The following is a 27,831-nucleotide window of genomic DNA, read 5'->3' as shown; positions in this document are numbered from 1 at the left end:
ATGGTTTCAATAGCTATGGTCACTGATGACTAAAAACCCTAAGAATATCACCACACCAATCTGGGTTAAAAATTTCTTAGTCTGTAAAATTAGTGGTTTCGTTGGGATTTGATTTCCTCTGAGTTCCCTTCTAATTCTAATAACCCATAACTTCAAAACACTGAGCAATCATTCAGATTTCAATACCAATGCATAAATGACCGATTCAAATATATATACCTTTGCTTTCTTCATCAAACCTGCTTAAAAACATGCTGTTTACTAGACAGAGAACACCACTCTGTGGTAGATTGCATTTGGTCCCAATTTTTCACCCCTCCCTGTACCCTCACCTTTCTAACTAACTCTGCAGTTCTTCTCACCAACAAAGCAGAGCCTATTTCCCTACCCCCAGAATCTGGGCTCAGCCATATGACTTGTTTTAGTCACTATTAGGTGGTAGGAGTGACGGGGTGCCAGCTCCAAGGCTTACCATGTTTCCACATGCACTCATGGCACTTCCACCATTGCTGTGAGAATGACACACTGAAGCTAGCCTGCTGGTCTTGGCAGGAGGAGAATGAGAAGTATATGAAGAAGTGACCCAGCTAAAGTGCCCCAGACAAATCCCCGTCAACCTCCAGATACATGAGTGAGCCCCACTGACCAACAGAGCCACACAACACAGACCACATCACTGTACCCAAAGTGTTACAAGCCACTGAGTTTGTGTGGTTGGTTGTTACACAGCAAAAGCTAGCCAATACACCACCTTAAAACCTCAGTTTTGGAGGGAATCTGTTTTTGACAAGAACTGGGAATGTGTATTTGCCATAAAATGCTCTGCAAGAAATGGACTTGCTTGTGAACTGACGGATTCAGATGCCCACTTGGTGCCACACTCACAATCAATCCTTTGTCCACAGATGGATAAGAAGTCTGCCTACCCTGCATGCACACTCTCGAGTTTTATTCTCCACTCCCATAAAAACGCATGCAAATGCTGATTTATCTACACAATACCGCCTTTTAAAATCATGACGTAAAAACTATTTATACCAGTCCCCATCTTTTTCAGTGCCTGTATTCAACAAAGGCTTGCCCATTTTGATTAATGAAATCAAATGCTAGTATTGGTACCATGGGAATGATATGATTCTTTTTCTAACTATGCATTGGTAAGAAACGAAATTAGATGTCAACATCCTATAATGAGTTGAATATTCCTTTTGTCCCCTTAGGCAGTCGTGCTAAAAGGCAAATGTATTTAGCTGGGCCCATTTTGCTTATTTTTAAATCACTCCACAAACACTTATTAAGCGTCAAGTTGCTCTACGCAAACACTGTTCAGAAGTCAGCCCTGGGGTGTGGGCAGCAGCCAGAACCAGAAAAAACCAGAGTGTATCGCATGCCAGCAACACAGCAGACAAGGTGCCACGAGGCCCTGCGGGGGTCAAAGAAGGACAGTCAGCCACAGAGCCTGGGTACAGCAGAGGGACGTAAACACGAGCGGAACAAGGCGAGAGGCCGGTGGCTGGAAAGGAGGCAGCAGGGGCCACGGGGCTCACAGAAGCCACCGGGCGTCCGGCCTCCACGCCATCCTCCATATCCGAGGTGGCTTCCTGCTCCTGAAATGGGCTTCTCTGTGGTTCCTGCGGGGAAACGGGGCATCGTAGGGGAGGTGGCCAAGCCCTGCAGGTGGGGAAAGGCGGTCAGCGGCACCTGATTGTGGGGCATCTGGAGGGTTAGCTCCTGGCAGGGGAGTTCTGGCTGCTACGCACTGGGAGGAATGCCTCCCTTTCTGCCCACAAATGCACACACGCACACACCCTCACACACTCACACACACACAGAGCTGTCAAGTACTGTCTGACCCACCCCAGAAAGGCCTCGCCCTCCTTTTAGTCACCGGCGCTCAGACCCACACTGCCTTCTACCTATGCCACTGGAAGAGCCTCTAGTCTCACTGGGGCCCCTGCTGCCAGCCTCCCAACCCACCCGGGCCAACCTGCCCACGGCTGTCCAATGGTCTTCATGAAACTCAGCCCTGATCTCCTCCCTCCTCTGCTCAGGAGCCTGGTTCCCTCAGGACTACAGCGTAACGGTCACGCCGCAGACGCGCGCACTCCGGCACCACCGCTGCCCGCCGCGCCCTGACCCACATCCCTGGTGCTGCTCCTACATCACAGTGCAGGCTTGCTCTCCACTTAAGAGCCCCCACCTTTCCAGACCTGCCTCAACAGAACCTTTCTACGGAGACCTTCTGGAGCCCTGTGGCTAAAAGTAACACCCCCCCCACCATCCCCCCCCACACCACTCGCCTCCTCCTGCCACTCACCGTGGCCCAGACCGCGCACACCGTCTACAATCTTGTCAGACTGGAAGCTCTCTGAGACACAGCCTGCGTCTCATTCATCCCTATGACTCTCTTCCCCCGCCCTAATGTCTTAATCATAAAAGAAATCCAATACAAATGTGTTGAGTTCGAGGTTAATAATTTAATTCCTATGAGGACCTATTAATTTTGTTAATCCCACAGCCGGCCAGTTTCCATCACTGAGCGTAAGTGGCCTGGCCCAGGGATCATGGCTGGTTCAGTGTAACTCAGGCCCACAGTGAGGAGAACGGCTTAGATCATATGCCCTCTTCATAGCCAACCAGAAATAGGCATCAGGAAATACCACTCAGCCAGCAGTTACTGAGTATCTCTTCCTGCAGCTCACACTCTGCCGGCCACGAGGGTAGACAAGTCAAGCAACAGGTTAGGGAGGCAGATGGACAAAATCCATCCTAGAGAACAACGAGCACCATAAAGGTCCAGAAAGGGGGTAAGGTTATAAAGAGTAACCGGGAGAAGGTGGGGTAGGGAAGAGATGGAGGTGACCTCAGAGCGGAGACCCACCCATGAGAAGGCACGAGCCACACAAATTCCCTTCTGGGAGAAGAGAAGATGAACAGAAGGGAGACTGGTACCCAGACAGTGTGTATTAGGGGCCCAGCACCATGAGGCTGAAGACTCAGGTGGAGGCAGATCAGGTAGAGAGCCACAGGTCATGAGAAGTTTGGACTCCTTTTTCACTGACAAATCACACACAACATAAAATTTACCACCTGAACTATTCTTCAGTGCACAGAGTTCAGTAGTGTTACATTCATTCACATTGTGCACCCACCACCCCATCTCCAGAACATTTCTCATTTTGCAAATCTGAAACTCTATACCCATTAAACAGCAATTCCCCATTCCCCCCCTCCACCATCCCCTGGCAACTGCCATTTTTCTACTGTCTGTCTCTATGAATTAGATTCCAAACCTCATATAAGTAGAATCATACAGCATTTACCTTTTTGTGACTGGCAGATTACACGGAGCATAACGTCTACAAGATTTATCCGTGTTGTAGCATGTGACAAGATTTCTTTCCTTTTGAGGCTGAATAATATGCCATTGTGTGTATGTACAACATTTGTTTATCCATTCATCCCTGATGGACACTTGGGTTGCTGCCACCTTTTGGCTACTGTGAATAATACTGCTATAAACATGGTATGCAAATCCCTCCCTTCAAACTTTACTTTCAGTTCTTTGAGGCTGTGAAATTAATTAAACAAGGAGGCCATTAGACAGAGGTGGCTTCGATGCCTTAGTAGCCTAAGTAAGCAAACCCCAACCTAAGCCTGTAACGTCCCAGGGTTAAGAAATCAAAACCGAAAGACAACCAATCACAGCCAGCCAGCTGTGCTTCCCCAAATTACTCAACCACTACAGCCAGATGAGGGTTAGAACACGGGGAAAAGGTGGGACAGGAGGGGAAGGAGGTGAAGAACGCTCTCAGGCTTCCGGCCTGAGCCCCTGACTGTATGGTGACGGCATTCCCTGAGATGAAGAAGAGAGCAAGGAACCTAAGTATCTTCAAATAGTTCACAAAAGGGACAGAAACACTGCCGAAACTTCCCCTCCTTTCCCTTGTTCTCCCCAGCAGCCCCCCACCCTTTTTTTTTTTTTAAACACCCATAAATCTCCATTTAACCTGCATTCTCTCTGGCCTCCCTGCCAAACTCCTCAGGGACAGAAAATGACTCATCAAGAGGTCAGGCACAGGATCAAGTTCTGTGCAGCCAGAAAGCACCTGGTACCCTCAGAAGGCACAGGCAGGGACCCCAGCTCCACACCCAGACACCAGGGGATTCTACAGGCTGGTTCCTTGGGCATGCAGGCCAGCAGTGGGTCAGACCACGTCTCCAAACAGCAGCCGGACGGTTGGCCAGTCGCTTATTAGTGGGTGCCAGCGCTCAGGAGGAGCTCCTGAGACCACGTCATCCAGGGCTGGGCTCCAGGCAGAGCGATCCTTTACACAGCCCTGGCCTCTTATCTCAAAGACCCCTCATGAGTCCTGGTCACCCTGCTGGTTTCCTTGTCCTGGTCACATCTCGTAGATAAAGGCGGTGGCTCTGGGGAGCCTGAGATTATTTTTTTAATCATTCAACAGATATTTATTAAGCACCTACCATGGTCTTTGCAATGTGCTGGTATAAGGGATACAGAGATGGATCAGACATGGATTTTGCCCTTGAAGAACTTTCAGCAGAGACATCAATTGGCAATAGGAGGCCACACAAGGTTAAATACCAATGGTAAGGAGAGAAAGTCTGTTGTAAGCTGATGTCTGTTAGCAAAAGAAAGTGGGACTTGTGCTGGCCTTAAAAGAAAAACACTATTTTTGCAGAGAGAAGAAAGGATACACCAAGCAGAGCAACGCGCTCCATCAAAGGCACAGAGGCAGGAAAAAGCAGAGCCATTAGGAGGGAAGCTGAAGGTGGGAAGGGGCATATAGGAGGTTGATATAAAAATCCAGCCACGAGGAGATAAGGGTTCAAAGATGAGCGAGAAGGAGAAACAAAGGTCTTAATACCCACTATGTGCCAAGCATCAGCTTCACGGCCATTAATGCAATCCTCACAGCCACCCTGTGGGGAGTGAGACTGAAGTTATTATCCCCATTTCACAGATGGGAAACTGAGGCTTAGTACAACTAAAAGTATTTTCAAATAAGACTACCAGCTATAGATCCTGGCCTCCAGCCATTCAGATAAGTAAGCCGTGTTTACTATACATGCCCATAGACCTCCTCTCTCTGTGTGGTCACTACTGCTATTGTTCATTGCTTGGTGTCTTATGTTTTGTGTGTGTGTGTGTTGTGTAGGGGCAGGGAAGTGAAGATCTGCTTCGCTTTGCTTTCTTTCTTGTCTGGAAGCTGTCCTATACAATGAAGAGGGCTCTTCTCCCGGGACTGCAGGATGAGAGTCCTCCCTGGTAGACGGCGTACTGTTCCCAACCTTCATCCCTTCCTATTCCCACCGTCACCAATGTGACTTTAAAGTTTGTCCCACGAGAAGTGGAGCATACATTCCTGCACCAGGGTTGTTCATCTTGGCCGTGGGACCTGCCTTGGCCAGTGGAATATGGGCAAACGTGACCGTGAGCCTCGACTCAGCGTAACCATGGATGCACCCCATGTTTCCACTTCCACCACTGCTAAGAGAAGAACATGCTTCACTGGTCCCGGAACACAAAGCCAGGTAGAGCAGACCCAAACTCCAGCTGCAGCTAGGAGCCAAAGCCAGACCAGCAACATTCTGAAATGGCCACTTGTTCAAAGTCACTGATCGATCCCAAATCCCTTTTTTTTCAATAAATGCATCTGAGACCCAGACTGGAGAACTGATCTGTTGGAGTCTTATCATTAGAAACAGTTAAAAATTGGGTCTCCTGATTGCTAATCCACTGCTTTTTCACTACACCACCCTATCTCATCAAAGGGATTCCCTGCAGGCTATAAGAAAACAGGAAATCTGAGATGCCAACCAAGTAAGTAATTAAGCAGAACAGATGCAGTCAAAAAGCATGAAAGCAAGATTGAACCTAGATAATCCCTCCATAATTTAGAGTTGATCTGTCTAAAAGAGTTCCTGTTGATTTCCCAGGAGGACCTTTCTTCCAGAGCTGGAGCCACAGGGAGCATCACAGCTGAACCTATGAACCCCACCGTCTTGCAAGGTGTCAGTCTTTTGTACCTATGAAATGTGGCCCACTTTCTTTCGTTTTTGAATGTGTGTTTTATTACTAGAGTCTACAGTACTCAAAAATAACATTTCTCTCCCAAATGACTTGGCATGTTCTTCTCTGCCTCACATAGGGAATGTTCAGGCTGGCTCATAATCTAAGTCATATCATTGCCTATAAATATTGCCGTCACCCAAAGGTTCTTATAATCGTAGCATGTTAGGGCTGGAAGAGACCTTAGAGATCATTGGTTCCAATGCCATCATTTTAGAGATAAGGACAGTGAGGCCCAAGGAAGGTAAGTGATATTCCTGATGTCACACAGCTAGTTAGTGGCAGAGTGACCAGTGCTATGAATGAGATTAGCAGGACTGTGCTCTAAACACACAACAAGCCCAACTGTCTAAGGGAGCCACTGAAACTGTGTCCATATTTGTTAAGATGCCAGGACTCATGCTCTGAGGCTGGGGAAGAAGATGACCCCTATTGGGAAGAAACAGAGACCTCCCTGAAGAGCCAGCAGGTTGCCAGGACTACTGGTGCCTCAGACACCAGGCTGAGCCCAGGTCTGCTGAGCAGACACAGGGCTTCCTTCAGACATGGACGCCAGGCCCCCTGGCAGGGTAAGGGTGCTGCCATCATGTGCCGCAACCAGCTCTTGACAGCTCCTGAAAGCCGACAGTTTAATTCTGTGAACCCACTGCTAAACTGCTGGTAGCTCCAAATCAGCCGCAGTGGGAGTATTTACACTGTGGAAATTGGCACGTGCCAACTTTTAAGGGTGGTATCATTTTCTTGATCACAGCCTAGGCTGTTGTCCCTCCACCAGGGACTGATGGCCTGCCCTAAAACTGAGAAGCCCCTTCCCTACAGATCAGCCCACTCAGAGAAAAAAAACCAAAAACAGAATAAGCAAGGATGCAAGAGCTCTTCCCTGGATCCCTGTCAGAGCTACAGGACCCTCATGAGCTTTGTCCCTGAACTATGAGAACTTGCCTCTGGGAACGCCTTGTCTAAGGCTTTTGCCTAGAATCCCTGATTCTTGCTCTCCACACTAGTCCCTGATTTCAGTCCTGGATATCTAGCGCTGTGTCCTTTCAATCTTCCACAGACTGACCAAGTTGGGGCAATAAGCAAGGAAACCAACCCCTTCTCTCCTTTCCCAACCTGAGCTAGAAAAGTCAACAGCTGCATTCCAGGGACCAAGGGCCCCAGGTCTCCAGGTAACCAGCAAGGAAACAGAACTATAATTATCCAACAGCCACTGTGAATCCTTGGCCTATCACCTTCCCATGGAGAAAGCATCCAGTGTTTTCCAGAAAACTCACGTGAAGCAACCGCTACAAGAAGACTCTGAAAAAGGAGACTTCTGTGTAATGCGCTTATTGGGGGTGGAGATGACCCTCAGTGGGTCAAGCCAAGTTTTCTTGTCCATAGCAAGCCACCTCTGGAGGATCTTCTGCACAAATAAAAAAGCCAACCAGTAATTCCAACGGTTATATTGAAGCCTTGGGTCTGTTTGGATGAGGGCCCAAGCCCATCTGAAAGGGCCAATTTCAGGACAGAGGGCCTCAGTGGCCCATGTGGGATGAACTGGCCTGTGGCAAAGGGTCTGGGATTTTTACAGTCTGATGATTACAAGTGAAGGGACACGGTTCTTGGTGAGGTATCTTCCACTGAGGCAGAATGCCATCATAGTTCAAGCCTTAAAACTCCAGCCTTAAGAATTCTCCTTTTCACCTTTTCTTCCTAAGGAAGGCAGGGCCACCACAGAGGAGTTCAGCCAAGCTGCAGCTGACCTCATGAAGACAGGCTATATTCTTAAAACCTCGCCTCCCATCGTACTTAAAAACAAATTTCAGATGGATGGAAAAGGTCAAAGAAGTGGAAAATTTGTCCCTCTTGTTTATGTATATCCCCAATGCCTAGAAAGGGTCAGGTATAGCACAGGTATGCAATAAATATTTGTCAAGTTAATCACTTAAAAATGAGTAACAGAATAAATTTAAAATGGAGATACCTATATCATCTTGCATAGAACCAAAAGTAGAAAACAGTAAAGGCAAAGATAGGCAGATCTGATTACCTAGAAATTTAAAACTTCTTTACATAAAGAAACCACTTTACATAAAATATAAAAGTACATGGCAAATAGAAAATATCTACAACATATATGACAAAAGGTTCAGGTCACATTTTAATATATAAAGAGCTCATCCAAGTCAAGAAAAAGAGATAAATATTCTAACAAAAATAAAGACATGTATTTTGTAATGCACAGAAATATTAAATCACAATTTTGTGCACCAGGAACTAACACAGTTTTCTAGGTAAATTATACTTCAAAAACAAACAAGCAAACAAACTAACTCATAGAAAAAGAGATCAGATTTGTGGTTACCAGAGTGGGAGAGGGAATGGGATGAAGGTGGTCAAAAGGTACAAACTTCCAGTTATAAGATAAATAAATACTAGGAATGTAATGCACAACATGATGAATATAATTAGCACTGCTGTCTGTTGTATGTGAAAGTTGTTAAGAGAGAAAATCCTAAGAGTCTCATCACAAGGAAAAAATACTTTTTCTTTCTTTTATTTTGTATCTACATGAGATGATGGAGGTTCACTAAATTTACTGTGGTCATCATTTTGTCTGAAAGTATGTACCAAAGTCCAATCATTATGCTGTACACCTTAAACTTATGCAGTGCTATATGTCAGTTATCTCTCAATAACACTGGAAGAAAAAATAAAATAAAAAATAAAGGCAATTCACAATGGAACTACATGCGGCTGATAAACATATAGTGTTCAGTGTCATTAGTAATCAAAGAAAGATGTCGCTTCTCAAAGAGAAATTTTATGAAGTTTAAAAATAATGAAATATCCAGTGTTAGCAGAGTTAGGAATAAATAGGTAGCCAGACAGTGGGAAAGGAAATTAGTACAAACCTTCTGGAAAGTGTTTTTTGCAATAATACCAAGAACCTCTAAAGCATACATGCCTCTTAACGCAGAAATGCCTCTTCTAAGAATTTATCCTCAAGTAGGCAGTCTTCTGTGATATATGCAAAGATGCATAAACAAAGTTGCGAGTCATGGCATTATTTATAACAACAGAACTTATAAACAACTTGAAGTTCCAATAATAGATGTTTTTAAGTTAAAGTATAGATTCCTATATAATAAGATACTTTGTAGCCAAGAAAAAAAAGGTGTTGAAAATATTTAACATTGGAAAACGTTCAAAATATAATGCAGAATTTTTAAAAAGCAGACTAAAGTCAGTAGTTACCGTAACTCCATTTTTTTTTAAATGCCATGTGCATGGAAAAAATATTAACAGAGGTTATCTGCGGAGAAAGAGACTACAGATGATTTGTTTCTCTCATGTTTTGCAAATTTTCTACCCTGAGCATGTTCTTTGCCTGTTGGAAGCAGCACAGGTAAGTGGTCAGGCTTTAATTATTCCTGAGTCCATGACTTACCAGCCATGTGACTTAGGACAGATTATTTACTTTCTCTGCACCTCAGTTCCACCATCTGTACAAAAGGGGTTCTGCTAGTGTCTGTCTCATAGTTTTGTGAGAATCGAATAATATAATCTCTGTGAAGTACTTAGCACAATTCCTGGTACCTAATAAATGTCTGGTAAATATCAGCTACTGCGATTAGAGAAAATGAACAGAAACTATCATTTAAAAAGAGAAAAGAACATATTTGGAGGTTTGGCTTTGGCCTCTACTGGGGTCTAACAGAATCTGCCTGTCCAGTTAAAAGGCCAGTTCTGTCCAAGAAGAGAAGGCCCTTCTGGCTTGCGGTCCTCCACAGAGCCACTGGATGGGAGGGACCCCCGTTCCACCACTCACCTCCTGCCGGTGCTCTAGCTCCTACGGCCACAAAGCCTGCAGCCACCGCAGAGCAAGGCTACCTCAGGATTTTTTTTTTTCTTCAAACTTCAAAACTCTCCTAAGTGCCCGAGTCAGGACAAAGCCCAGTCCAGTGGCGTAGAAGGGACTCTTGGTCACACTCTGCCCTCAAGTCCCAGGACTCACAGAATCTAGGGTCCACAAGTGGACACCAGGAAGCAAAGAGAAGCACCGATCTTTGAGGCGACCCCCATTGTGAAGTCTGGAAGCTGAGTCAGCCTGACTTGCGACACCCTGAGGCCCTCCCAGGGACGGTGCCTGCACGCAGCCCCCAAGAGGGGCCTCACTGCAGACAGCGGCCCACACAAGGGGGGAAGGGGGGCTCCAGGACTGAGAGTCGTGCCCGGCCTCGCAGCACGTGGCCCTGTCTCCTGCATCCTATCCTGAGATGCTGACTTCTGCCTCCCTGCGAGGAACCTTTCTCCGCCTGTGACCTCTCATCAGCCTGACTCTGAGGACAGTAGCTGCCACGGGCTCCCTCCGAGTCGGCACAATGCCATTCCTTTCAGCACAGGACGACCCCCTAGCCATGACCTCCCTCTTCCCCTCAGAGTCAAGTGACATGCAAGCCCTCCTCCGAACTTAGCTCACTCACACTCACAACCCCCCCCCCCATAGCACACTGTCCAAGGGCTGTGACACCATGTCCTAGCTCTGCTGATGGAACCGGCTGCCACACCCAAGCTGTGGGCAGCACAGGACGCAGCTCACACACCAGGACGGACCCGAGGCGAGGGGCGCTGACTCTGAAGGTGGTCCTCCCCTCACAGCTAACCCCCGTCACCCCTGCAGCTGTGCCATGAACCCGGCACAACGAGAACATATCCTGGAGGGGCGATCCTCCCTGTTAAAGTCTACTTGGGGCTGGGGGGGGTGGGGGGGTGGGATCTTTCAAGATTTTACAGATTGAATTCATGATGGTGTGGGTTCATGCGGTCTTCCCATCCCGCTGATTCTCCTTGTGCAGAGAGACTGGAGGTGCTGTATCTCCACGGTGGTTTTCACCATTCAGCATCAACCCTCCTAATGTCAACTGCTAACCCAGAGAGGAACTCCATCTGACGACAGGGTACCCCAAACCCAAACTATAACTGGCCCTATAACCCGCCTTCAAGTCAGGCGAGGGATTAGTGGGAAATTAAGACACCCTGGTAGAAAAAGAGGATAAACTTGAGAGTCAGACACAACTGGTGGTGTAGCCACCCCTTGCCAGCTGTGTGATCCTGGCCAAGCTACTTGACCTTTACAAGAGCCAGTCTGTTCATCTGTAGAATGGAAACAGATGAGCCCCACTGCATAGGCCTGTGGTGAGGTCTAAATAAGATAATAAATATTAAGTCCACGGGACCCAGTGAGAGGTAAATCAGTGACAGCCACTGCTATCATTAACCCCATTTTGAATCTCCATGGCCACTCCTAGCACACAGTGATGTTACACCCCCAATAATAATCTCCATACAGTCAGCGACAGTATTCTGAGTGCTCATCCCACTCACCTCTGTACCTCTCACCTCCTGCCCCCTGCAGGTATACCGTAGAGAGCAGACCCTTAAATATTCGTTGAAGGAATGATTTAATGAATGCCATTTGGTCTCTGAAATGTGCCTTCTGTATTTTATCATTTTGTGAATGATATATGATTCCATGACCTTACAGACTGCCATTTAATCATGCATCTAGATTAAACCTTGATTTATTTTCATGACCCTGAATAGCATACAGCCCTTTCCCTCCATATTATCCTGCCTATGTGGATGCGAGCTCTGAGCCAAGTGTATCCCTTTACGGAACCAACCAGTCTGAAACTTTGCGGCTTAGAACCACCACCATGTATGATTCCCCCCGGTTCGGTGGGCTGACCAGGCAGTTCTGCTGCTGGTCTCCCTTGGACTCACTCACTGGGTTGCGGTCAGACGACTCTCCCATCATCAGCAGTAGAGCCGTCTTCCTTATACGGAGGTAGCAGTGGTCCAAGAGGGCAAAGTCAGAAGCCGCAAGACCTCTGGAGCCCAGGCTCTGAGACTAGCTCAACATCACTTCTACCACATCCATCAGTCAAAGCAAATCCCATGACCAATACAATTATTTTTAGCAGGGAGGAATCTGGAGGAAAGAATAGACTCTACATCTCCATGAAAGGAGCTTCAAAATATTTTGGTTTCAAACCAGGTCTTCAAACCAGACTAAGTAAAAGAAATATGTATTTAACTTGGAGGACTAGCACACATCCCCACTGGAACCCATAAAAAATCAGGAGTATCTGACATTGGAAAATACTTTTTCTCCACATTAGGAATTTAAGGGCACTCAGGGTTGCCTGAAACTTCTTCTCCCTGGGTGACTTCATTTACTTTCATTATTTCAATGCCATCTATATGCTAATGACCCTCAAATTTATACCTCCAGCTCAGCTTCTGACTCACAGAGACAAGTCTTGATTTTGCTCCCCAAACTTGCTCCATCCATGGTCTTTCTAGTCTCAGCAGAGAAAATCATCAGTTATCCAGCCGCTCAGGCCACAAATCTAGTCTGTCCTCAATTGCTCCCTCTCCTTCACACATCCGATTTTTAAACCAACAGCAAATCCCGTCAGCTCTACCTCCACACCACCCCTTCCCCATCTCCACTACCGTATCCGTTTCCTAGGACTTGCTGTACCAAACTTCCACAAAGCAGGTGGCTTAGCGCAACAGAAATTTATTTTCTCATCGTTCCAGAGGCGAGAAGTCTGAAATCAAGATGTTGGTAGAGCCCTGCTCCTTCTGTAACCTGTAGGGGAGAATCCTTCCTTGCCTCCTAACTTCTCCTGGTGGCCTTGGTGCTCCCTGGTTTGCAGTTACATCACTCCCATCTCTGCGTCCGTCATCACATGGCACTCTCCTTGTGTCTGCCTCTGTCGAAATTTCCCTCCTCTTATAAAGATACCAGTCATATTGGACTAGGGCCCACCCTGATCCAGTATGGTCTCATTTTAATCTGATTACATCTGCAAAGATCCCATTTTCAAGTAAAGTCACATTCACAGGTACCAGGTGTTAGGACTTCAACATTATCTTTGGAGGGTGAGGGGACATAATTCAATCATAACTACTATAATCCCAGTCTAAGCCACCATCCCCTCTCACTGCAATCACCTCTTTTTCTAGTCTCCCTGTTTCACTCTTGACCACCTACAGCAAAATCTCAGGACAAAATCTAAACTCCTTGCCCGGCATTCAAAGCTCAAAGCCAAGATCTGCACAGCCTTTCCCAACCTCATTCCCCACCACACTCCTCACTCTCATGCTACAGCCACACGGAGAGCCGCTCTGTTCCTGCCCAACGAGGACCCACCCGAGTGAGGCCCTTTCCACTGGCTGCTCCCAGTGCCTGGAACGCCATCCCCAGGATTCAAGGACTCATTCCTCTTGGCACTCAGACATAGGTTTCGACATCACCCCTTCAGAGGTCTTCCCAGTCATTCTCTTTCACGTTTCCTAATCTGATTCCTCATATAGCGCTTGTAACTATGTGACTTGCTTACTTGTTGATCCATCGCCTGCCTCCCCTGCTAGGACGTAAGCAGGGACTGGGCCTCCATCACGGCTATGTTCACCACGACTGAGAGCGCCGGGCACAAACGAGATGCTCGGTAAGTATTTTTTGAAAGAATGAACTGCCTCTTGGTTGTCAAGTCCGATGGACATTTTTCTATCTTTATCCTTTAGAACCTAGTGCGTTTGATAGGAGCAGCCATTTCCTCTTCATGAAATTCTCTGCCATCTCCTCCTACCCCCAGCCGACCTCCAGGCTGCGGTCTCCTAGTTCTAATTTCTCTGGCTCCTTTGCACACTCCTCTTTCTCTGTGCCTTTAAAGCCAGTAAACCAGCCTTGGGGTTCTATTTCAGGTCCCTGTCATAGGCAGGATAATGGCTCCCCCAAAGATGGCCACATCCTACTGCCTGGAACCTGTGAATATGTTACTTTCTGCAGCAAAAAGGACTTTGCAGGTGCAATTAAGTTAAGGATCTGCAAAGGGGAGATTATCCTGGGTTATCCAGGTGGGCCCAATGTAATTACCAGGATCCTTATGAAAGGGAGGCAGGAGGATCTGAGCCAGAGAGAAAGTTATGATGACTAAAGCAGAGGTGAGAGTGATGTGGTCACGAGCTAAGAAATATGGGCAGCCGCTAGAGGCTGGGAAGGCAAGGAACAGATTCTCCCCAAGAGTCTCCAGAAGGAACGCAGCTCTGCCGACATCTTGATTTTAGTCCCACATGAGGCCCATTTCAGACTTCTGACCTCTAGCACAATAAGATAATAAATTTCTGTTGTTTAAGCCACCAAGTTTGTAGTAATTTGTTACAGCAATATTAGGAAATTAATACAGTTCTCTCCTCTTCCATTCTGTATGCTCTCTTTGGGCAACTTCACCTTCACCTACGGCTTCAATGACCATTTACAAGCAGATGTTTCTCCTCCAAAATTCAGATTTACATATTCAACAGGTTGTTAACATCTTTAACTGGATGTCTGATGGATACCCCAAACTCCATGTCCTCAGCTCAATCCCTCTCTCACACCACCCCAACATGTCACTTAACTTTCTGGGATCCCATTACATCATCCACTGGTATTCTCTGTCTCAGGTGATGGCAGCATCGTACACCCACTGTTCCAAGCAGGGCACCTTGAGGACTCCCTATTCTTCACCCCAGTGTCCAACTAATCTCTAAGTCCTGCTAATTTCATCTCATAAACTTGTCCCTTCCTCTCCATTATTTCTATCACAGTCTTGGTTTCCACAACAGTCTTCCAACCGATCTCCCAACCTCTATCTTTGAACCCCTCAAATCCATTCTCCACGCTGCATTTTTCTTTTTGAAATTCAAGCATCTTTCCACATCCCTCCTTTCTATCAATAGGTTCCTCTGGCGTAAAAGTCAAGTTGCTAAATGCGACTTACAAGGCTTCCCTGTCTGACTCCCTCCGCACTCACTCCAGCTTCACCTCCTCCTTACGGCAGCCCATCTTCCAATGCCCCCAGGTGCACTCCTCTACTAGAAGACAGGGAAGAGGGAGGGAAGGGAAAGAGGGAGGGAGAGAAGGAAAAAACTTGGTCTCACTACGGGGTCTTTCCTTCACTGAGTATACCTTCCCAAAACCCCAATCAGATGAACTACCAACTCAAGGGGAGTAGAAACACCTCCTTCACAAACACCTCCTCAAACATACATATCAGCAATTATTCATTCTCATTACTCAAGAAAGACACACCCCAAAAATGCAAAATCACACCCCAACTTGCAAATTCATGCAAATATTCATTTCCTTATAGATATGCCCACCCACAGACATACAAACACAGAAGATACAGATAGATGCTCATCCAACTGCATGTGCCTTCCCATAACTACCCTTAAGATCCTCTCACACAGACACAGCCTGAAGACACAAACATCCAAAGCAGGGGAAGCAGATAACTTCTGCGGCTTGGGGAATGCGAGAATAAAGAAACAGGAGAGGTGGGAAAGGATGGTAGAAGGTTGAGGGTAAATGGAAGAAAAGAGGAATGACCACGGAAGAGTCAACTGGGCTATATTCATTCACCAACCTTCCCTAAGCCCCAACAATAGGCCAAATGCCATGTTGCTAAGCAACAGGGTACAAAGATCCACAGTAGCAGTAGTCGTCATCATCGTCAAATAGCAGCTAATATTCCAACTGTGGTCACTGTATACCAAGCACTAAGTGTTGTATTACCTCATTTGATCCCCATAGCAATTTCATGAGGTAGAGATTATTATCCTCAATTCATAGATGATGTAATGCGGTCCCAGAAAGTTAGGTGACATGTCCAGCATCATATTGCTAACAAGTGGCAAGACCTGGATTCCTAACCAGGCAGTCAGATCCAGCACCTGTGTTCTTACCCACCTCCCAATTCACGACCCTGCCTGTGAGTAGGGCGCTCACAGACCACTAGGAGCTCACATGCTGGAGTTCGGGCTGTGTGTTTCCTTTCCTTGGAGGAAGCCTGAACAGAAGGCAGCGACAGGTACTAGTAGATGGACACTGGCCTTGAAGCCAGGCTGACCTAGAGCCACTTCCTAGCTCTGCCACCCATTACTTGTGGAAATCGCAGCAAGTTATGTTATTAACCTCCCTGAGCATCAGTTTCCTCCTCCATCAATGAAGATATTAATATCTACCTTGTTGAGCTTTATTAGAATTAAATAAGATACTATATACAAAAGTGCTAAGTGCAGTACTTGACATAGAGTGAGCTCTCAATAAATAAATCCCTACCTCTCGTTGCTTCAACAACTAGTTACTCTTCAACACTCCCTAAACCAAATGCTTTCCAGAAACATTAGAAGAACCGATTGCAAATTACGGCCCTCGGGCATATATTAGGCCAAAAAAGTATTTTAAACGTTGCCGCCACAAGACAAGCAGCTCAGCACCTAGATTTGCAATTACCAGCAGCCCAGCCCCTGAGGCATCTGAGTTCTCCACCCAGCTGAGAATCATGGCGGCCTAAATCTGCTTCAGACCTACAGAATCCGACTTTCCTGGGGCGGGCCCCTGGACTCTACTGTTTAAATTCTTGTACACCCTCAATTTTGAGAGCAGCTGAATTAAAAAAGGAAAGAGACACTGTGTTTTCCAAATAAATGCATAGCCCAGGGGTGAATGAGTTAACCTGCAATACTGCCAACTTTGGATGTGTCTTTTATACAAGACAGGAAATAAACAAAGGCCATTTCTGTCACTGGAAAGAAGTGGCCCTCTTAATCTAGGATTTCCAGGAAATCTTCCAGGGGAAGCCACAGTGCCTTCCCCACCCAGATTTCAGAAGTCAGAAAAGCTAGGCACAGCAGGGAACATGAAGCGTTGACTCTACCAGGTCTGTCCTTGGCGGGAAGAGGTGGATCTGAGGTAAGGGAGAAAATTCCCGGGGGACAGAATCCCTGACTGTAGTGTAGAAGGGTGAGGACAACAGGCCCCCATTCACCTCTCCTCAGAGGAGCCCAGGAAGGGAACTCGGGGGGCAGCAACGTGGCCCTAGGCACAAGGGAGCAGAGCCCAAGGGCAGCCCAACATCTGCTGGGGCTGGTGGAATGTAGTCTTCAGGCTGCCCAGGATACAGGCCAAGGGTGAGTCTTGCTGGCTGCCTCAGGAAGCAACCAAAAGTGACCTTAGAATCATTTCCTCATAAACGTAATTACGCCAGAGCTAAAGGTCAAACAGTAACCAAAGACCCCCAAGTCAGGCCCAGCATTTCCTCTCTACCTAAGGCTGTGGTCCCATGACCAACCTCCCCAACCCGGGACCCCGAGCCCCTGAGCCCCTGCAGCCTCAACCTGCCCTGAGCTGGTTAACGACAGGAGACAACTAAGGGGGTGCCAGCCCACATTAGAGCTGAACCTCGAGTCTGCCCTGCAATAGCCCGGTCCTGGCATCATGCTTTTCTCCCTTGCTCCCACCATGGACTCCAGTCCTGGCAAATAAGCCCCCACCTCCCTCGTGCCCATGTCTCTGAGCCCAGGATGCTCCCTCTCCCCCTTCTTTCAATGGAGGGCTCTTCCCGAGGCCCTTGGATGAACTAGGGCCCTGCTCTTAGCAGGCACCCCCAGAATGTTCCCACACTGAGCGCACAGACCCCCCCGCATTGTTTGTGTCTGGGTTCTGCACTGCAAGGACACTGCGGTCTCCCCAGGGTGCAGTCTCCCAGGCTGACGAGGAGAAGCTTGAGACCCTTCCAGTTCTGACCCTTGCACCCAGAGTCCCTGAGTAATCGCCCCCACTGAGCACCTGCTTCAGGCCCCAGCGCCCCCCAGCCTATTCCAGCCCTCTGTGCTTTACCTGTCATATCTCGAACTTTGTTCCAAAATGTTACTTTTAACAGAGAAAAAGTAATGAGCACGTTTATTGTGCCTCCATTTGCACTTCTTTGTCCACAGCTACTGGGGATGGAGGGAGACATTAAAAAACAAAACAAAACAAAAAAACTGTCTTTACTGTATCTACCAGCAAATAAAAATCAGGTTTCACTATCCAGCTATCTTAACTACAGAAAGCAATACTTAGCTACAATTCATATATACTTTTCCTGATTGTAAAGCTAATAAACAAGCTGACTAGAGAATTAGAATGTAAACATCAACACAATTAATGAATTTTTAAGTACTGTATATATAAAGGAAATCCTCAATTTCATATGTTCAGCTTTTGACCAGCCTAACCTTTCTCTAATACTTTGTACATTGAAACCCCGAGTCTGAACCACCACTCATATATTAAATTGCAGCTTTAAACAGCTGTTAGATGAACATTCAAGCTCTCTGATGAAAGTCCTGCTTTCCAGCCAGCATTCATTTATTCATTCATTCATTTATCCTTCAACAAATGTTTCTTGAGGGCCAACTATGTGTCAGGCACTGTGGCTGAAGTATGGTGTCTGACTTCGTGGAGCAGACAATATAGGTGGGGAGACATACAATAAAGCCAACAAATAACACGCTGTCTAATTTAAGCTATGAATGAAAGAATCAGCATACTCTAATAAAATAAATGGGAACACACCAGTAGCGACGAGCATACCTAGCACCTAGGTCTTGGTCTCTAATACCATTCTCCAATAAAAGGAACCAGGGCTCGTTGGCGAAATACCTGATTCTAGGTGTGGGGCAGGAAATATACAAGATATCCTTGTAGTGGCAGAAAGAAAGAAGGTGTTCAAAAATAAATAAATACCTAATTGATGGGGCAAGATCAAAGAGACACAGGAACTAACTGAAAAAGCTCCTAATGGCCAAAGCTGGAACAACTAGAGCAACAAAATAAATAAAATAGTATTGGATTATAACCCAAAGTATAAAATAAATATTCATGAGTCCATACTAATATGAATAATTGAATATATTAATAAATGAAGAAAAATCTCCCATGCAGAGAAATTCCAAATAACTTATGTAGATACTCCATCCTAAAGGACTAGAGAGTTATGTCCCCCTTCCTTAGCTATGGGCTGTGCCTTGTCACTTCCTTCCAAAGAGGACAGTAAGAAGAATAACTTTAGAGAAATCTGACAAATACTACTTCAGCCAAGTGATCAAGGTCAATATCAAGTCATAAATCATGTTGATAGGAGGTACCCCTAATAAGATGTGATGAAAATGGCACTTTACCTGTGTAATTTTCCTCCCAAACCCATTATCCAGTCTAATCATGAGGGAAAAAAAAAAAAAAATCAGACAAGTTTCAAAAGAGGAGCATCCCACCAAACCCCTAACCAATATTCCTCCACACTGTCAAAGTCATCAAAAACAAGGAGAGTCTAAAAAACTGTCACAGCCAAGAGGAGCCCGAGGAGATATGACAGCAAAATGTAATGTGGTGTCCTGACTAGGGTCCTAGAACAGAAAAAGGACAGAGAAAAACTAAGGAAATCTGAATAAAATATAGACTTTAGTTAATATTAGCAATATTGGTTCATTAATGAAAACAAATGAACCCCACTAATACAAGATGTTAACAGTAAGGGAAACTGTGCAGGGGCTAGCTAAGAACTCTCTGTACTATCTAGCTCAATTTTTCTTTAAATCTAGAACTATTCTAAAACTCAAAGTCTATGAATAAAAAGAAATAAATAAATGGAGAGGGGAATCTAATTTAAATAGAGTGGTCTGAGAAAGCCTCGCTGGGGAGTTAACTTTAAGCCTGGACTTGAAGGTCTAGCTCATGTGAAGAAAGGAAAGTGTTCAGAGCTTAGGAAACAGTATGTGCAAAAACCCTGCAGCAGGAAAGAAGCTGGTACATCTAAGGAATGGAGAGAATGTTAGCATGCCCAAAGCGGCATGAACAAGACGGAGAGTGGTGAGAAATAAGGGTGAGGGGGTAGGTAGGAGACCACTCAAGGCCTTGACTCCGGTAAGAGGAAGGATCTTACTCTAAGTACAGTGAGAATCAATAAAAGGAGGGCAGTGTCATCAGTGCAGCCATCTTAGCAGAGCAATGTTTGTTCAACTATGCAATACATTATATTCACTCATTTTATAAAAGTAAAAGGGAAGTGAAATACTGAAGATAAAAACTAGAGGTCTCTAAATAGACATTTCTACGAAGAAGATATACACATTGCCAACAAACACATGAAAGAATGCTCAACATCATTAATCATTGGAGAAATGCAAATCAAAACTACAATGAGGTATCAACTCACACCGGTCAGAATGGCCATCATCAAAAAATCTACAAACAATAAATGCTGGAGAGGGTGTGGAGAAAAGGGAACCCTCTTGCACTGTTGATGGGAATGTAAATTGATACCGTCACTATGGAGAACAGTATGGAGGTTCCTTAAAAAACTAAAAATAGAACTAGCATACGACCTAGCAATCCCACTACTGGGCATATACCCTGAGAAAACCATAATTCAAAAGGAGTCATGTACCACAATATTCATTGCAGCTCTATTTACAATAGCCAGGGCATGAAAGCAACTTAAGTGTCCATCGACAGATGAATGGATAAAGAAGATGTGGCACATATATACAATGGAATATTACTCATCCATAAAAAGAAATGAAATTGAGTTATTTGTAGCGAGGTGGATGGACCTGGAGTCTGTCATACAGAGTGAAGTAAGCCAGAAAGAGAAAAACAAATACCGTATGCTAACACATATATATGGAATCTAAGAAAAAAAAAAGAATGGTTCTGATGAACCTAGGGGCAGGACAGGAATAAACACACAGATGTAGAGAATGGACTTGAGGACACAGGGAGGGGGAGGGGGAAGGGGAAGCTGGGACGAAGCAAGAGAGTGGCATGGACTTATATATACTACCAAATGTAAAATAGATAGCTAGTGGGAAGCAGTCGCATAGCACAGGGAGATCAGCTCGGTGCTTTGTGACCACCTAGAGCAGTGGGATAGGGAGGGTGGGAAGGAGATGCAAGAGGAAGGAGATATGGGGATATATGTATATGTATAGCTGATTCACTTTGTTATAAAGCAGAAACTAACACACCATTGTAAAGCAATTATACTCCAATAAAGATGATAAAAAAAAAAAAACTAGAGGTCTCAAACACATCTGGGCAAAGATGGAAACTTTTAGGCAGACTTAAAAAGACAAAGGTGAAACTAAACTCATCTTTGGATATTCGCTGGATTTAAGCTGGCTGTGGGATTGTGAAAGAACAAACAAAATTAAAGAACATCTAGACTGTTTTATGGAAGATAACATCTAAAAGATAAAGTTTAACTTAGGTGTTCATAATTTGCTGTATATCTGAGAACAAAACTGTCCTAAAAACATGTAAGTCATCTTTTGTACATAATTTTAGAGATGAAAAAAAGCACTGCTTTTATACTTTCTACACATAAGTCTTACCTTTAACAGCTTGACTGACATTAAATTTTGACAGGTCATGTTTTCTTCTAATACCTTCCCTACTGCACTCTGCTTCTCAAGTTCAACATTAACCCACATGCACAGCCCAAAGCACACACAGATGCATTACCCTCTCGGACACACACACACACCCCCCTCTACCCTCATCCTCAGGAGAGAGGGCCCTGGGCTGGACCACCTGGGCCCGCCTTCTCCTTTCCCGTGTTTCCCTAGGCCTTGTGAACTGGAGATGAAGTCTGTTAAACTAATTCCCTATAAGGATGCCTATGGACCTTCCTTTAAAATTTGAATTTTAAAAGAGATCTTATGAAAATAAAAATACTGAATACCTTAAGCCAAGAAGCAAATCTCTACTAATATACATTTTAGGAGTTCTGCCAACCTGGTGGGCAATATGTTTTGTAGAATGTAAACTTTTAGCAGCCCCCTTCTCTTGTACCACATGGACAGCCAAATACTGTGCCAGCACAGATATCTATCTTATCATTAATAACTTCAGTCTATTTTCTTCAGTTATTTCCATACCCTTTTCACTAAACCATACTTCATTTTGTTTTTAAGGAAAAAAAAAAAAGTATTAACTTTGGCACTATCAGAAACTCTTAAGAAATTGCTAAATGCTGATTAATGTATAACATGTTTACTTTCATAGTCTTAAAATGTCTTCATTAAACAAATATTATGTGCCAGCACTGTTCTGGAAGCTGGGCATATAACGATGATCAAGTCAGACAAATTCCCCACTCTTAAAAAGCTTACTTTCTACTTCAATTTAGTTAATGTCAAAAATCCAATGGAAAATGATGGTCAGGCCTTAGATGCTCAATAGGAACGTAACACCTGCCAAACAAGGACAGGAAAGCTGGGATGAGTTGAGTCTCCTCTTCTGAAGTAGGAAACACTGAACGTGCAGCAAGGGTTCAGGCTGGGAAGAGCTAAGGAAATTCTCAGCCTTGTCACTCAAAAAAAAAAAAAAAAAAAGGAAAGGAAAGAAAAGAAAAAAAGCCCAGGACTGTAAGTTGAGGTTCAAGGTACACATTGAGAAAGAACTGTGGAATTGCATAAAGACAAACATTGGGGGAAATCAGAGCTTGTTAAAATAGAGCTCTGTGACAATATCAAATGTTGATAAAAATGTGGAGCAACTGGAATGTCCATACATTGTTGATAGGAGTGTAAAATAATTCTGCCACTTTCAAGGTTCTTATAAGTTAAACATACACTTACCAAGTTACTCCACTTCTAGATATTTACCCAAGAGAAATTAATTTACGTCCACAAAAGGACTTACACAAAAATGTATGTGGCAGATGTAGTCAAAATAGCCAAAACCTGGAAATGACCCACATGTCCAACAACAAGAAAGTAGATCAGTTGTGAGATATTCATACAATGGAAGAATACTCAGTAATGAAAATATACACAATAAGGGTAAATCTCAAAACACCATGATATGAAAAAAAAGTTGGTCACCAAAGAGTACACACTGTATTTTCCATGTATATGTAGTCCAAAACAGGCAAAACTAATCCATACTGAAGGAAGTCAGATCTGTGGTTGCCTATGGCTGGGAAAAGGTAGAGGATTGATAAGGGAATGTATGGGGTGATAGAGATATTCTGCATCTCATTTGCAGTAACAGTTACACCCAAGTGTCAATATGTATCAAATAGAATACTCAAGATCTGGGCATTTTATTGTATGCTAACTAACAATCAAATTTTTTAATGTTTAAGGCTGCTTAACATCAGGTTAACAGTAAAAAGGGCACAAAAATACCAGCAAACATCTGAGTTGACCAAATGTAAAATAGATAGCTAGTGGGAAGCAGCTGCATAGCACAGAGATCAGCTTGGTGCTTTGTGGCCACCTAGAAGAGTGGGATAGGGAAGGTGGGAGGGAGATGCAAGAGGGAGGTGATATGGGGATATATGTATGTGTATAGCTGATTCACTTTGTTGTACGGCAGAAACTAGCACACCACTGTAAAGCCATTATACTCCAATAAAGATGTTAAAAAAAAAAACTATACCTTTGTTGATGTCCCACAGACACTGTTAATGTTAGTGATTCAATATTAGTTCTTGTTTTAAAGTTTTTATTGAAGTATAGTTGATTTACAATGTTGTGCTGATTTCTGCTGTACAGCAGGGTGATTCAGTCATACATTCTTTTTTATACTCTTTTCCAGTATGGTTTATCACAGGATATTGAATATAGTTCCCTGTGCTATACAGTAGGACCTTGTTGTTTATCAATACTAGTTCTTGATGCCCAAACTCAAGAGGCCATCTTGTCTTGCTTTATTCAATCAATAATAATTTATTATGCCTCTCACTGGCATAATAAATGTCACACACAATAAACACAATAAACAATATAAAAAAACACAATATAAACACAATAGGCACAATAAACAATATTAAAAAATCTGAGTTGAAGAGCTCCTCTCTTAGAAATTAAGAGTGTATGATATCCTAGTGGCCATCAATGGCACGCCAGTTCAGTAACAACAGGTTGGGTTAGACCAGTCCAAAACAATTTTGTGGCAAAGTGTGTCTGAGATTCAAAAAACAACCTGCTCACAAATAATCTTTTAAAAAAATAACCCCCTTGTAAGTGGGACTATTTACTCAGAGTTTCAGTGCCAGGCACAGAACTAGTTGCTGGGGATTCAGCCCCAAATCTGCTGGGTTCCCATTCTAGTGAGGGATGAAATGGTAGCAGGGGAAGGGGGGCCACTATAGAACAAACAAAAAAGTCAATTAGATAATTTCAGATGCTGACTGATCATGTACCCAATGTGTACTAAAAGGTTATCTTGTTTTAGGGTTTTTTTCTAATTAAGGTACAAAGTTGCAAGACAGAATGGTATAGCAATAAAAAGCATGCATGCACTAGGGCTATAGAGCATTTGCATAATTGCTTACTGTACTTCCTGGCATAGAATAACCTTTCAGTAGTGTCAATTATTATTATTATTATTATTTCCCTCCTCTCCCTCCCTTCCTGTAAGTAAAACGTGAAATTTTAGGACATATGAGCAATTAAAGACATGTACAAAAACATTCATAATAGTTTCATTCATAATAGCCCAAACTGGAAACAACCCAAACAGTAGAATGGATACATAAATTGTGGTATATTCATATAATGGAATACCTCCCTGCAATAAAAAGAACTGCTGCTACACAGCAATTAACAACTTAAATGAATCTCACAGACATAATATTGAGTGAAAGCAGCCAAACACAAGAGACCACATACTATACAATTTCATATATATGAAGTTCAAGGACAGGCAGAGCCAACCTACGATAACAGAAGACAGAAAAGTGGTTATGTTTGGCAGAAACCGTTAATTGGAAGGGGGCACAGGGGAGCCTTCTTGTGTGTTAGAAAGGTTCTTGATCTTGATCTGAGTGGTGATGACATAAGTATGTACATGTATAAAAACTGAGCTGTTCACTACAGATCTGAGCGTTTTATGCATGTTATTCCTCATAATATAGTGCAATCAAGCTAAATAAAGAAGCACATTTGGGAATATGAATATTTCTTATGTAGTATCTCAGACATGTTTAGCCACTGATGACTTCAGTGAATGGAAATGCTGGACCTTTTCTACTATAAATAGCTCCTCCATTCAATACGTATCTCCTGAGCATCTCCCAGCTGCCAAGCACCATGCTGGGTGCCCAGGACACATGAATGAACATAGCAACACAATCCCTACCTTTAAGAGCATCCCTGAAACGGGCAGTCAAACATGTAACCTACTGCCCTGGGGCAGCTGGGGGCAGCTTCTCTAAATGTGGCTACAGGGTCCTGCAGCAGTTCACCGACTTCCCCAAGAGATACCTTAGCCCCTAATTCCAGTCCAATAACTGAAACACCATGCATGGTCATTTCTCCTGAGAAGCAATATGGGTAATATCTCAGATCATGGTACTTAATTGCAACTGACATTTCTAGGTCATTGGTGGTGATGGCAAATATCCTCCTGGAAGGCCCCTCATTTGCGACAACAGCAGAGGAAAGAGGCTAATTTTAGAGAACGTGGCCCAGCTTCCACCCCGCAGAGGAACATCCAGAAGATGACTCTTTGTTCTCCCAGCAGTGGCGGTGGTGTGGGAATCATGAAACAACTGCAGCAACTGCCTACAGCCCTCATCATGGGCCCCAGGATTCTGCGCTCCAGATGGGTTTAAGCGTTAGCCCCATGCAGCATTAATGTATGAAACATGACAAACTCTTTGCTCTCGTTTCTGGTATGAATTAATAATTTAACATATTTTAAGTTTTATTCTAAAGGATTCAGATTAATTGATGGTTCATCCAAAAGAGCCCTGATCTTCTTACTCACCGTAGAGAAGCATTTTTACAAAGCTGAGCGGCAAAAAACGGGAACAAGAAAGGGGTCCAGGGGCTGTGTTGCCTTACAAAGAGGTCTGAAGACAAAACAAGTTGGATAACCCTGGAGCTAAAAAGGAAAAGGGGAAAGAAAAAAAAAAAAATCAACCTCTGGAGAGAACAAGAGAGCAAGAGAAAAGGGACTAGGAAGGCCAGTCAGTGATTCTGAACACCCTGCATTTCTCACTCTTTCTAAGGCCAAGCAAGCAAGTACTCCTGACTTTAATACTGACAAGACCAGAAAGGAAGCCCAACGGGACTAGTATTTGGAATCTAGAAATGAAGAGTAAGAAGGATGACCATATGTCCTGGTTCACCTAGGACAGTCTCAGTTTACATTTGTTATAAATATCAGTAGTGTCCCCTTTAACTCTCACAAGCGTCCTAGCTTGAACAATATACTATAGAGACACCTTATCAGTAAAAGAAGAGCCAGTGAACTGGAATTGACACAGCCCTGGGAAAGGGACCAGGTCCTCTGATATACTAGGGCCCATTCAGACAGGTACAGATTCCAGGACCAACAGACCCTGGGAGGAAATCAGTGCAAAGGAAGTGGAGCTAAAACATGAAATTCTAACTCTACCTCACAGAGAAATGAAAGTGAAAAACTTCTAAAGAAGCAAAGATAACTACTCAGAGAGGCTAAAAGGTCTTGGACCACAAAGGGGAGAAGAAGCTCGACCACACGGGTGTTATATAGTTTCCTAGGGCCGCCAAAACAAATTACCATAAACTGCGGGGCTTAAAACAGAAATTTACTCTCTTGTGGTTCTGGAGGCCAGAAGTCTAAAATCAGGGTGTCAGAAGGGATGGCTCCTTCTGGGAGGATGCGTTCTATGCCTCTCTCGTAGCTTCTGGTAACTTGCTGCAATCCTTAGCACTCCAACATTCCAATCTCTGCCTGAGCTTCACACAGCCTCTACTCCGTGTGTCTCTGTATCTCAGTGTCCTCTCCTCTTCTCATAGGGACACCTGTCATTAGACTTGGGCTCACCCTAAATCCAGGACGATCTCATCATGAGATCCTTAATTACATCTGCAAAGACCCTTTTTCCAAATAAGGGACTTTCATAGGCTCCAGGGGTTAGGACTCGGACGTATCTTTTTTGGATCACCATTCAAGCCATTACACACGTGTACAAAATAGTGCCCAGGTGAGTCAAAGTCCACCAAATATTCTTTAAAAAAATTTAAAAGTCTTTCTAAGCTAAATCTGGAGGAAGAAGAAAAAGAACTAGACTCCCTGCAGGAGAGAATATACAAGCAAACCAAATGCCCAATGAGTGGAGACCTTCCTCTGTGTCTCCTTTTGAGGCCACTGTGTCCAACGAGGAGAGGCTGGACCCCCTGACAGTCATTCCCCACCTCTCGCCTACGGGGCTTTCCCTGGTAGTCACTGTTGCTGGACTGTGACACTCCAACACAGGTCACAGGGCTGAAAGGAGCAGAGCTGCATCTGAACCAGATCTGCCTAGCCCTCAACCTAGATGCCCATCGACAGATGAACGGATAAAGAAGATGTAGTACATATATACAATGGAATATTACTCTGCCATAAAAAAGAATGAAATAATGCCATTTGCAGCAACATGGATGGAACTAGAGATTATCATACTAAGTGAAGTAAGTCAGGCAGAGAAAGACAAATATCATATGATATTATATGTGGACTCTAAAAAAAAAAAAGTGATACAAATGAACTTATTTACAAAACAGAAATAGACTCAGACATAGAAAACAAACTTGTGGTTACCAAAGGGGATAGTGGGAGGGGTGGGGGAGATAAATTAGGAGTTTGGGATTAACATATACACACTACTATATATAAAACAGATAAAACAACGAGGACCTACTGTATAGCACAGGGAAATATACTCATTATCTTCTAATAACCTATACTGGAAAAGAATCTGAAAAAGAATTTGCATCTATATAAATTTATATATATGTAACTAAGTCACTTTGCTGTACACTTGAAACTAACAACACTGTAAATTAACTATACTTCAATTTAAAAAAAAAAAATCTGCCTCATCCTA

At 44.2% G+C, this 27,831-nt stretch overlaps 1 protein-coding gene and 1 long non-coding RNA gene across 5 annotated transcripts in view; both read right to left on the bottom strand.

Annotated features, from left to right (window-relative positions):
• Positions 1–27,831, bottom strand: part of TMEM178B (transmembrane protein 178B) — a 366,100-nt gene that overhangs the window by 286,871 nt on the left and 51,398 nt on the right. The gene's annotated exons all lie outside the window — the stretch shown is intronic.
• Positions 9,365–10,684, bottom strand: LOC309631907. The gene is made up of 2 exons (XR_014246639.1): positions 10,576–10,684; positions 9,365–10,373 (listed from the first exon to the last, which is right to left on the bottom strand). It is a non-coding gene; the product is annotated as an uncharacterized lncRNA (long non-coding RNA).

The sequence above is a fragment of the Balaenoptera borealis genome (genome assembly GCF_965194805.1).
Source record: "Balaenoptera borealis genome assembly, chromosome: 7".
NCBI lineage: Eukaryota > Metazoa > Chordata > Mammalia > Artiodactyla > Balaenopteridae > Balaenoptera > Balaenoptera borealis.
The sequence above is the reverse complement of the archived record's forward strand: the minus strand, read 5'-3'. Positions and strand labels throughout refer to the sequence as shown.